This window comes from Enhydra lutris, unplaced genomic scaffold (assembly GCF_002288905.1).
Source record: "Enhydra lutris kenyoni isolate GAN:26980312 unplaced genomic scaffold, ASM228890v2 scaffoldscaffold9, whole genome shotgun sequence".
Classification (NCBI taxonomy): Eukaryota; Metazoa; Chordata; class Mammalia; order Carnivora; family Mustelidae; genus Enhydra; species Enhydra lutris.
In genome coordinates, this window is record NW_019154093.1 from 66,640,876 (window position 1) to 66,654,643 (window position 13,768).

The following is a 13,768-nucleotide window of genomic DNA, read 5'->3' on the forward strand; positions in this document are numbered from 1 at the left end:
GTCACCTAACATAACTTCTATGGGAAGTCTTCAGGAAAGCAGCCTACCTCCAAAGCCCATGGTTAAATTAATCAGCGCTGCTTTCTCGGCATGTTTCGAATTCCCACTGAATGCAGTGAGTGCACGAATCCTGAGCAGCAAACATTTAAGGATTTTGTCAGGGCAGGCACTGATCCTAAAGTTCTGACCTCTAACAGGGTGAGGCAGATTGCCTTGGTAAATTGTAAAGTGGGCTTTTGAAGACAAAACTGCTACTTAAATGTTCACATATGTACCAACAGCTTGAATATTTTCAGAGAAAAAAAAAATGAATGCCACTTATTTTTCAGTATAAGGTGTGATGACTATACCAAAACCCACAAAATGTGAAAGAGTAAAGAAAAACTGTCAGGTGATAACCAATTGTTTTTATTCCAGAGATATAGGTAAGAAATATGAATGAATAGATAGATAGATGATCGATAGATAGACAGATAGATAGATATGGAAGGCTACAGAAGAAACTAGAAACTGGTTGTCTTTGAGGAAAAGAGTTGCGGGCCTAGCAGTCAGATACAATGCACAGTTTATAATATTGTAATATTTTAATTTCTTTCCTTGTACATATACAGCTTTTTTAAAAGAATGAGACGTGCTTTAGAAATGCAAATATTTTCACCGTGAAGTCTTTATTCCCATAATACTAAAAGTAAATGCCTGGCCAATAGATTCTGTGCTGTTACCATGATATCCCCTGATTTTCTTTACCTGATAACACCAGCTTGTGTCTGTAGAACTCTTTAAAACTCCCCAAATGATTTCACCTATATTACCTAATTTGTAAGATCACTTTCTTATTTATTACTATTTGTTACTTAGCTCTTCGAATTTTCTTCTCTTAATATGTGATCATCATATTGAATTGCAGTGGTCTTGTTCCCCTGTACCACACACAAAAACCATGATGCTATTTTCTTCAGTAGTTTCTAATGAAGGTCTATTTGATACTTTAATGCTTTCTTCTATCAGTCCTGGATGAAGCTCTAACAGAATTATAAAGCTCAGGCTGTCAGAACAGAGACCATCCGGATACTCAGGTGTTTTTCTTGAGAGCTATGTGGCATTCTATCACGATTCAGTTTGATGTTATTTTTGTCTTATCCCACTGGGCCCAAGCCAGAGCGTTCAAGAGTGGACTCTACGGGTAAATGAAAATAGTAGTCAAAATTAAATGCAGGGGGGCGCCTGGGTGGCTCAGTGGGTTAAAGCCTCTGCCTTCAGCTCAGGTCGTGATCTCAGGGTCCTGGGATCAAGCCCCGCCTCGGGCTCTATGCTCAGTGGGGAGCCTGCTTCCCTCTCTCTCTCTCTCTGCCTGCCTCTCTGCCAACCTGTGATCTCTGTCAAATAAATAAATAAAATCTTTTTAAAAAAATTAAATGGAGGGTGTGGCAAGGGAGTGGGCCTATAGGGTATTATGAAATTTGTCCGTCCCAAAATCTTTCTCTGCAGAGGGGGTAAATACCACTGCTTTTCACACAAATAGATGATCAGGTAAGGAAAAAAAAGCTATTCTCTTTCCTTGTATTTGCTTTATTAGGTTTATAGACATACCTTAGTTCTCTTTTTTTTCATTAATGCTCATCGGGCTCAATCTCTTTCCAAGTGTTGTTCTGTTTAGCAATATTGTTGCAATTGGTTCATCCAGCCATTTTATACTGAAAAGGGCGATGCAGATGGTGGGTGACGCGCTGTGAGGGGGCTGATCTCTCACCTGACGAACAGCCCTGTTGGGTTCTTTCAGAGATTCTCCTGCCTGCCAGCAATTAAGAAAACCTTGAATAACAACGAGGGAGACCCTTGTCTACTGTTCTGCATTCTTTCTTCTATTAAAAAAAGACATCATAGGTCCAGAATGGAGTCACTTGTACTAAGCCCGTGTCCCCAGACCAAGACTTACTACCTATCTTAATTACAGTTTCAACCTCTCCCAGGAATGGAAACTTAGGCCAGTCAACCTGGAATTACCGGGTCAGTGCTAATGAGGTCATCGTCTGATAGGCCTCTCTGCCTTCCCCTGAGGAAGGTGAGACTTTGCCTGAAGCAATCCACTCTTTGCTAGAAGTTTTCTTGTCCTGCCTCTTTCTTCCTATAATCATCTTCCATTTTGTACAGCTCCTTAGAGCTCCTTTAAAAAAAAAAAAATTATGTATTTATTTGAGAGAGAGAGAGCATGGAGGGAGAGGGAAGGGAATCTTAAGCCGACCTCGCCTGAGCATGAGGCCTGAGGAGGGGTGTGATTGCACAGCCCTAAGATCAGGACCTGAGTCGAAACCAAGAGACCATTGCTTAACCAACCGAGTCACCCAGACACCCCATAAGAGCTTATTGGTGTGGGTTTTTTTTTTTTTTTTTTTTAAAGATTTTTTATCTTTTTATTTGAGAGAGAAAGAGAGCAGGAGTGGCCCGGAGGAGCAAAGGGAGATGATCAGCAGGCTCCCCGCTGAGCAGAGAGCCAGATGTGGGATTCAATCCCAGGACCCTGAGATCATGACCTGAGCCAAAGTCAGACCCTTAACCAACGGAGCTACCCAGGCGCCCCTCAGAGTTCCTTTTTATATGCTAGATGGCATGCTACCTCATTCATAAATTGTTGAACAACACCATTAAGATCTTTAAAATTTATTTGGTTGAATTTTGTTCTCTTGCTTCTACAGTGGCACCTCCAGACTATTCTCAAAGAGTGGCCAACATGAAATGATAATGTAATCCACATCCTGTCACTCTTCTCCTCGAAACTCTCCAATGGCTTCCTACTTCATGTAGAGTGGAAGACAGGCCCGGCATCCTTTCCTGTACACTCTGACTTCTTCGCTCTGCTCCAGCCACACCGCCCCCGTAGCTTTTCTCCGAACGTGCTAGACACATTCTCACGTGGGGGTTTGGCTCTTGTTTCCCTCCCCAGGATGCTCTCCCAAGGATATCCACGTATCAGTCTCTCATCTCCTCAAGACTTCGTTCAAATGCTCATTGTCGGTGTGGTTCTTCTGACCAACCCAGTGAAATCTACAGTCTCCCTTTGCTTTGTACCTTTGGTCCCTTCGTGTTCTAATTTTCTTCATGGTACTTCCACCATCTGGTTTCTTATATATTTTGCTTATTTCTTTTATTTCTTCTCTCTCTTCTCTGCATAAATGTAGTTCTTGATATTGGGGATTTTTGTATGACTCGTTCCCTCCTGTGTCCCTGCGCCGTGCCTGACATTTGGCAGGTACTACCATATAAAGACTCAACCACTACTTACTAAATATTCATTTGAGGGAATGCACGAACGCATTGCAGAAAATGCATTTCCTGTCAGATATGGTCTGGAAAGCACATGTGGCAAGCAGCGAGGAATCTGAATTTCTGTTTTGACTGGGCCTCCTAGAAGCTGGGTCTCCTATGTAGTTCCACCTCTGAGCCTTATTTTCCTAATTTTTAAAAACCTATCTTGCAGGACTATTACATTCTTCAAAAACAAAGCTATTTCAGAGAGTACAGTCTGCGTTTGCACGAAAAAGGAATTTAATTTCTCCTTTTGCATGCCTCCCCCTCCCCCATATACTCACAATCCAGGGCTGATATCAACCTAACCTTAGGAAAATTAAGTTCCATTTGGAACAGACTTTTTCTTTAATTGTCACTGAAATAAATTCCCCATTAGGTGAACATTTTACCTAAGAGATGGGAGGCAGTAAAGAGACTCTAATAGAATTAGGGTCCATCATCTTTTGGTGTGTAAGCAAATAATATGGGAAACGGGCATTACATGCCTTCTTTCTGTCCCTGCCCACAGATTGGAGTTTGAGGTAAGGAACAAGAAATGAAACAGACGTTGCCTTTTTTATGTTTAGCCAAGCTCTTCTAGTTTGCATAGTCACAATTCAAATGACCAACTTTGAGGTTTTAGTATTCTGTGCCTTCGCTTTGTCCCAACTAGGAAAAATGAATGCTGTTGTTTTGAATTCTGAATTTTAAATACATTGCAGTGTAGAAACCCAGGAATGCCTTAAAGCTTTTAAATATTTTAGAGGTACATCCATAAAGCTGTTTCAGGGGTTTCTATGATATTTTTAAAAATAGTTTTTGCATCCAATAAACTGATTAGACAATATAATAAAACCATATTGCTCAAATTTTCCTGACTTTTTTTTTTCTAACAATTACCCTCAGAATTTCTCTTACATGCTGGTCAATTTGAATAGATTCTCAACGAATACTTTTGATTGATTAATGTATAACTAACTTGATCAGGGCCTGGATTTGCATTTTTTTAGTAAAGCCCCCTTGAAAAATAGTGCAAATAATTTGTGCAAGTAAGATTGGAAAAAAAGGAATGTTAAAAATACTCCAGAAAACAGACTTTAGAAATGATTCCTCATACGTGAATATTTCACACGTTGAGATATTCTAAGCACAGGTGAAGAGGATTCTAGTTCTGGATCTACTCTCCCTACACGTCAGCTCCGAGGGGCCCGTTTAACAAAAGTTCTTGGTTCACCTGGATCATGTTGCTTTGTATCTCCCTCCTGAGCTTGGGCCTTTGTCCTGTTTGCCCCTCCTACACTTTTACCATCCAGTTTGCAATCCTGATAAAGATTCCTAGAACTTGCCTTTCTTTTTTTTTTTTTTTTTAAGATTTTATTTACTTATTTGACAGAGATCACAAGTAGCAGAGAGGCAGGGAGAAAGAGAGAGGGAAGTAGGCTCCCCACTGAGCAGAGAGCCCAATGCCGAGTTTGATCCCAGGCTCCTGGGATCATGACCTGAGCTGAAGGCAGAGGCTTAACCCACTGAGCCACCCAGGTGCCCCACTAGTACTTGTACTCTTACCCAAGTTTGTGTGTCTCACTTCTGGTCTATAGTGTGTGTGTGTGTGTGTGTGTGTGTGTGTGTGTTTAAATAAATAAATAAATAAGTAAGTAAGTAAATTTGTATATATCCTACATGTGTGTGTCATATATATGTAATATCTGAGATAGAATGAGAGAGAAAATTTTTTCCAACAAGAAGTTCTTAAAGTTTTCCGGCATGAGAGTGAGATAATCAACTGTACGGTGGGGTAGGGGAGAGCCTGGCTGGGGACAGAGAGACCCACTGAAGAGTAAGAAAGTATAGAAACTTTGAACTATGGCCTAGATATGCAAGGAATAATTGAGTGTTTAAATGAAGACATTACTATTTAATACATTGTCTGCAATATTTTTTCTATCAGTAGGAGAATTGAATAGACCAGACAATAATGTTTTCATTGTTAACCTTGTAACACAACAATAGGAAGTATCTGACAGTTTGTAACACAACAATAAATTAAGAAAACACAAAAGCACTCTCTCAGAGTTCATTATCAGGCAATAATCTCTTCCTCAACTTCCCTCACAACTCTCTGGAACGATAATACAAAAGATCTTCTTATTTCATTGATACTTATGAGCCAATTTATACATTCTCTCCACCAATGCACCTGCCCCCTGCCAGCCTGGGTTGGGTACCATACCTACACATTCCCATAGTACTTTGTTCTCACCTTTATTCTAGAGCATAGGATGCCATTTTGCAGGTCCACAGTCCTTTATTTGCAGTTCTGAAAACCAGAAGTTTATTTTCTGATTAATGCCAAGTCTTATTTGGCAGCAAAATCTGATCTGCACTGACATGAAGCTATTTATAATGTTATGTTTTACTGCAGAAATGTTCTCATTTGTTTATGGGAGGCTGCTGTAGGCTCTCTCAGGAGTTTTATGTATTAAATATTATATGCATACTTTCACCCTTCTAAACTCCACAAAGAGCATTGCTTCTGAAACACCTGTGGCCCCAGGGCTTTGGACAAACACCAGGGAGCCCCACTGGCACCTGCTTGCTAGTCTGTGTCCCCACCAGAGGGGGAGGCCTCCAGTCAGCCTCCGGTCCTTGTACCTGCCCAGGGCCTAGGGTGACCCAACAAGTAAAAATAATCCAGTGAACATCTGCTTTTAAGTTAACATATTTAAATGTATCGACTTTCCTCTGTTCTTATTTTTCAAATGTTGCTACTTTGAGAAAGAAGAGTGAGGGCTGGGGTGCCCCGTTGGTAGAGTTTAGGACTCTTGATCTCAGGGTTGTTTGAGCCATAGAGGTTACTAAAAAAAAAAAAAAAAAAGAAATAAAAAGAAAAAAAAAAGAGGCGTCAAGGCAAACAATCCTTTTTTTTTTTTAAATTTCTTTTTTTAACCCAAAACACAAATATTTGGCCAGGTTGAAAAATCCACAAGAGAACCAAGAATAATATCATGTTTCCTGGTTTTTAGATTTGTGTTTTCTTCCCCAGATAAGACTAATATTATAAATGCCAGATAAATCGAAGGCCAAAAGAAACAACTTTCTTTAAAATGCTATTTAGGGGCGTCTGGGTGGCTCAGTGGGTTAGAGCCTCTGCCTTTGGCTTGGGTCATGATCCCAGGGTCCTGGGATTGAGCCCCTCATCAGGCTCTCTGCTCAGTGGGGAGTCTGCTTCCTCCTCTCTCTCTGCCTGCCTCTCTGCCTACTTGTGATCTCTGTCTGTCAAATAAATAAATAAATAAAATCCTTAAAAAAAATGCTATTGAAATCTTACTAGCTAAAAAGCAAAAAAAAGTATATATATATATATATATATATATATCATAATGGAGGGGAGGATATAGTGAAATGGGCATTCTCAAATGATGCAAAGTGTCCAGAAAGCCCTTTACAATAGAATCCAGAAAGTTAGAGTTTATGTCTGCAATAGAATAATAGGAGAATATTTAACACTTATTACCTAAGAAACTTTTCTGTTCTTGAGGCATATCAGCTCGGTTATTTCTTAAGGAGAGTCTCGCAAGGGAGTTACTTTCTCTGAAAGCAGCCAATATTTTTAGTTCTGTAAGGCCTGGTACATTAATATTTTTATATGAAAAGTTTTTAAAGCTTTCTTTTGTTCAAACACCCTTTTTAAACATTATAGCTCCTACTCCATCTTGTTTAAAAACGTTGTATGAGTGTATGACAAGGTAGTTTAAAAATTTCTCATATGGAGTATGTTTTGTTGGTTTCAGATTATAATTCTATTACTACATTACAATGCATGGTACTTTTTGAAGACCCTATCAAAACTGTCGACAATGCGTCGCGACCTGCACATTGTATTAAATAATATTCATAAAAAGCACAAAATCTACTGTATGTAGATGAAATATAAAGTTTTAGTATGGAAATTAGTGACTTCCACAACCTTTAGAAGAGTTAGGAGATTAAAGATAGGGAAGCTGTGCCCAATAATCTCGGTTTGCATTGCCAAGGTGGCTGGCTCCGTGAACCTTCTAGGGAACCTCTGTTTCTCTCCATCTCTAGGAAGCTCTATCAGCTACATAAACTTGCAGCACTAAAACAGGTAATTTTCAAACAATTGAGATGGCTCCCACTAGCCATCTCAATTGTCGATGGAACCAAAGAGGATAATTTGCTGGAACTCATTCAGAAGCTGCTGTGAGCCTCATGTCTACAGTCAGCCCACACATCTGTCACCGCCCTGCTTGAATAATAGCTTCTGCTCTTTCCCTTTCCAATGTCATGTAAGTGCCTGTTCCTGGCCGACCCTGACCTGGAACCATCTGGGGAGGAGGATTTGGGGAACTATGGTTCTATGTTGCCTCTGAGATGCACGGATCATATGTGGGAAAGCAGTGATGCCAAGATGACAACAGATCGCAATGTTTGTTTCAGTGTCGATGACAGCTGGGTCATGTTTTTCTTTGCTGATTTTCCATTCCATTAGTATTCTTTCAGCCCAACTCACTATGTTATTGGTTGACTGAGACCCAGGAATCTCTCAGCTAGCAAGTAAAGCAGAAGTACAAGTGAATTCATCCTTGAGATACCATACTGTCCATTAAAACTTACTGCTAGTTGGTTCTTCATTCCAAGATGTCTGACGCACATGAAGCTGAAGTAACACATTTAATCCCCTCATTACCCTTTGTTAAGACCAAACGCAATTAAGGAAACAAGGCTTTCCACTGGTATGTTTCCTAGAAAGAACTTTGTACCCAGCACTTCTATTTGGGAAAAATCTCTAACAGTCTTCATGAACTATAGGAAAAGGATAAAATTTTGGCAAAATTTTAATTTAAATTTGTAGCCTCCTATACTCAAACGAAAATTGGTCATATACTTAAAAATTTATAAATGGATTTTGAAAATTGATATATCTCTAATTTTTTTTTTAAAGATTATTTATTTATTTATTTGACAGAGAGATCACAAGCAGGCAGAGAGGCAGGCAGAGAGAGAGGAGGAAGCAGGCTCCCCTAGAGAGCAGAGAGCCCGATGCGGGGCTCGATCCCAGGACTCTGAGATCATGACCTGAGCCGAAGGCAGCGGCTTAACCCACTGAGCCACCCAGGCGCCCCGATATATCTCTAATTTTTCAACTTCTCCTTTTTTATACCTGCTTTTTTTTTTTTTTTAAATATACCTACTTTCTTTGGGCTCAAAGATAACTTATTTATATTATGCATTATTTTGTAGCTTTTCCTACAAATTTTGAGGACATTTTGAAGGAAAAAAAATTTTGTTTTATAAAACATCCTGTCAGGATATGAATAATAGTAAGGAGGACATTTTCATAAAACATCCATGGCCTAAATGGAATAAAATAACAAAAATCTTATTAAAGTTAAAATGCCAGTACATAAGAACTGTTATAAATATTATAATTATTGTATATCTATTATTCTGCCTTGCATTATAAGTCAAAATTTTATAAATATTTTTTGGCTCAGAAGAGATATACTACTTTTCTTTGTATCATCTAATTTACCCTCTCCTGATATTCAGTTTATTGAATACGATGTCTTTTTAGTTCATCTGATACATTTTCTTCAGATGTTAACTATTTTTTCTAGTTATAAGTTATTCATAATTATGTATTAAAAAGACAGCTTTCACAATCATCCCAAATATACATTTATACATCAAATGACACTGAAGTAGGCATTAATCAGCAAAGGAGTCCAGGAAAATTAATCTAGTGGGACTGAATAAAATGAGCTAGAAGGAAATAGGCTTAAGGCAGAGATATAGTGGCTATAATTCTATTGCCATTATCTAAACAGGAGTTAATGAGGTCCTCAACTAGAGGAGAGATTGAAGAAATGGAAAGAAGGAACAATTGCAAAATGCAATTGAGAGGTGGGGCACCTGCATGGCTCAGTGGGTTGAAGCCTCTGCCTTCGATTCAGGTCATGATCCCAGAGTCCTGGGATCGAGCCCCACATCAGGCTCTCTGCTCAGCGGGGAGCCTGCTTCCCTCTCTCTCTCTCTCTCTGCCTGCCTCTCTGCCTACTTGTGATCTCTGTCAAATAAATAAATAAAATCTTTTAAAAAATGCATTTGAGAGGTTTTGGTAACTGGCTGAATGTGAGAAGCAGGAGAAACTATCAAAGATTATTCTTAGATATTTTTACATGGAAGATAATATGAGTATGAGAGAAAGAGATGCTGAGGTGATAATGGGAAGTACAGCCACAGCCAAGGGCAGCCTTTTGGGGAGTCCCTACCTGTGAAGACTGTGTAGGATGGTGATTCGAAAGGAAGGAGAACTTAAAGATCGAAGAGAAGGAAAACAACAGTTTCATAAAGCCATAGTCAAGAATTTAAGGAGATCATGGACAACAATGTTTAATGCTGCAGAAAAGGCTGGATTTTGAAACTAGGAAATCTTTGGTGACCTTTTTTTTATTATTATTAAAGATTTTATTTATTTATTTATTTGAGAGAGAGAGAGAGAGAGAGAGCACGCACAAGTAGGCAGAGCAGCCGCAGAGGGAAAGGGAGAGGGAGAGGGAGAAGCAGGCTTTCTGCTGAGCAGGGAACCCCATAAAGAACTTGATCCCAGAACCCTGGGATCATGACCTGGGTCAAAGGTAGCCGCTTAACCAACTGAGCCATCCAGGCACCCCTCGTTGATGACCTTTAAGAACATGGGGTTCCGTGGAGGAGTGAGAACAGAAACTAAAGATGAAATGATTTAAGGAGTGAGTCAGGGATAAGGAAACATGACAGAGTATTCTTTTAGTGAGAATAAGAAATCAAGTCATGAGGAGACATGGAAGAACCCTAAATGCATATTTTAAGTGAAAGAAGCCAATGTGAAAAGATTACATACTGTATGATTCTAGCTGTATGACATTCTGGAAGAGGCCAAAGTATAGAGACAGAAAGAAGATCAGGGGTTGGGTGCCTGAGTGACTCAGAGATCCTGAGGATCCTGGCATCGAGTCCCTCATCAGGGATTTCCCTCACTCTTTAATGAAATAAATGAAATCTTTAATAAAAAAAAAAAAGAAGAAGAAGATCAGGGGTTGCTGAGGGCTAGAAGGGAGGTGGAGATAAATAGACAGAGTACAGAGGATTTGTAGGGCGGTGAAACCATCCTGTATACCTTACTAGTGGATACATGTCATTATTGTACATTTGTTAAACCCATAAATCATATAACACCAGAATGATCATAAACTATGGATTTGGGTGTATGTGTTAATCTACGTTCATCCATTATGACAAAGGCACCAGTGTGGAGCAGATGTCGATAGTGGGAGAATTCTGCAAATATGTGGGGGTATATGGCCATGCTCTGTACCTTCCACTCAATTTTTCTGACAATCTACAACTGCTCTAAAAAATAAAGTCTAGGGGCCCCTGGGTGGCTCAATTGGTTAAGCAACTGCCCTCGGCTCCAGTCATGATCCTGGAGTCCAGGGATTGAGTCCCGCGTCGGGCTCCCCTGATCCTCCACTTCTTGTGCTTTCTCTTTCTCTCAAATAAATAAATAAAATTTTTTAAAAAATCTATTTATAAAAAAGAATATGTAACCATTTTTCATTAGTATAACTTCTGAAGTATATTCATGTATATATCACTTTTTTTTTCTTTTTTTTTTAAAGCTGAGTGAATGCACAGGCAGGGAGAGAGAGAGGAAGGGAAGCAGGCTCCCCGCTGAGCGGAGAACCCAATGCAAGGCTCGATCCCAGGACCCTGGGATCATGACCTGAGCTGAAGGCAGAGGCTTTAACCCACTAAGCCACCCAGGCGCCCCTATATATCACTTTTATTGTATTATTTTATAGCCCTTACAAATTTCAACAAAATATAACAACTTATTTGGAGGCCCAGTGAAATAAGTAGAGTATGATGGTATCATTCAGTTAAACATATGATAGAGATGTAGAATTAGTTACATTTAAGAATGACAGTGTGATGTGAATTTTATACCATTACGAATGAATAAAGAATTACTAGATCTGTCTGTAAATGTTAATTGCACACCTCACTTATTTATTGCAGTGCTAACAGACCACCCCAAAGTTTAGCAGCATAAAACAAGAATTTATTACTATGTTTCACTGCTCTGGGGATTAACAGACAAAGCTGAACCCTTCTCAATTGGGGTCAGCTGAGGCAGGAATCATCTGAAAGCTTCTTGGAAACTCAAGCGACTTGTTCCTGGGCTGGGATATCTACAAGAGCTGGGGACCCAGGGGCATTTCTCTTCCTTCTCTCCATGTGGCCAGTCTACATTTCTGACTTCTGCTTCATACAGCATGACAACCTAAAGAGCAAGCATTCCAAGAGATTCAAGCAGAGGCTTCAAGACCTGGGAATTAGTGTTGGAAGTCATGCAGCACCAATTTCACCGTATTCTCTTAGGCAAAGATGTCATAGACCAGCCCAGATTCAAGGGAGTAGATACAGGGAAGGAAGAAACTGATGGTAGCCATCCTGGAAACAAGCTATAATTTATTTGGAGGATAAATGTATACAATATAGAAAGATAAATATATATATCCCTATAAAAAATTAAAAATAATGACAATAAATATTCAAGTATAAAATAATATGTGAAGGTAAGACCTTAATAATTAAGGTGACAAATAAGATGAAATCCTAGAGGTCTAATCAAAGACATTAGATTATTTTAGCGAGGTTTCTCAGGAGGTTAAGGACCTAATAACTGCACTGACCTTGGAGATACCTAATTAACCAAGTCATTCCAAACTATCTGCCCGCCAGCTAATTAAATCTGAACAACTCTGGACTTCTCAGATCAAGAACTAAGTTCCAGAATATTTTTGGCCAAGGTATCATTTATCACATTCTCAAGGCTGCCTTTGTTTTTCCAGTCTGTCTTGGAGTCCTTGGGTCTCTAAAACCCTCTTCCCCTCCACATCAGCAGCACACTGGCAAATCTATGTGGTTCTGATTTTGTAGTTAATTATCATTTCAGTGAGCTTAAAACCTTTTCATCCTGAGAGGCTTGAAAAGATCTTGTTTTCTTTTATGCCTTTATTTTAGTTAATTTCCTTTTCATTCTATTTTGGTAAGACTTCCTATGTCTTTTAGAGTGTACTCCTCTTCCTTGAAATGACATTATAAATAAGGTTAACGTGTAAGTTGTTACTTTAATTTGATAAAATACAAAATCTCTACCTTACAAAATATTTTGAATGCCTTAAAAACATTGCCTTTGCTGTACACACAGGCAGAATGGAGTGATATTTTAAGATTTCCTGCAACTAGAAAGGTATGGAAAGTTTGACTGATTTATATTGTGTTCTGACTTCCTGAGGCAGTTTTCCTAATGCTATTCCATTTTACTCATACCATGAAACAAAGCTTGTTGTGTTTTTTTTCTTTTAAATCAAAATTCAATCTAGAACTGTGTATTTCAGTTTTGTTCTTTGTCTCTTAAGCTTCATTTTTATGGAATTTTATAAGAGTAGCAATTTTATTTTATAAAATTTGTGTTGAGGGGATGATTTGGGAAGCATTTGAGAAAAAGAATTCCCAGTTTAATTTTCAAGATTACCTTTAAAAATAAATAACTTGGGGGCGCCTGGGTGGCTCAGTTGGTTAAGCCACTGCCTTCGGCTCAGGTCATGATCTCAGGGTCCTGGGATCGAGTCCCGCATCGGGCTCTCTGCTCAGCAGGGAGCCTGCTTCCCTCTCTCTCTCTCTGCCTGCCTCTCTGTCTACTTGTGATCTCTGTCAAATAAATAAATAAAATCTTTAAAAAAAATAAATAAATAACTTGACTATTTAACATATATTTGTTATTCTATAATTGCAGTTATTACCTGTACCACAGAATTTAAGATTTTATTATCTATTATCTAATTGCTTTGTGTATGACAGTCACATCTTTGTGCAACAACAGTGTTTGTTCTTTGGGGCAGGAATCATATTTTATAGTCCTTTCGTATCCCTGAAGACTTTACTGCAGTGTTAGATGCGTGTGTGTAAAATCTCCTTTGATAAATCTGTGTTTATGTGATATTCTTTCAATTTAATTCTTATAATTTGAATACTTGCCTTCCTTAACCACACTCTCTATAAACATTATAGATTTTCCTGGCTTAGCTTAGCCTTTTTTTTTTTTTTAGATTTATTTATTTATTTTAGAGAGAGAGAGAGAGAGAGAATGAGTTGGGGTGGGGAGGGAGAGGGGAAGAGTGTGAGGGAGAAAGCAGTCTCCCTGATGAGTGCAGAGCTGGCGTGGGGCTTGATCTCATGACTCAAGATCATGACCTGAGCTGAAAACAAGTCAGAGGCTTAACTGACTGACCACCCAGGCACCCCCTGGCTTAGTCTTAAATAGCGTTACCAGTTATTTGTACATAGGTCTTTCTCATTTTTTTTTTTTAAAGATTTTATTTATTTATTTGTCAGAGAGAGAGAGAGGGAGAGAGAG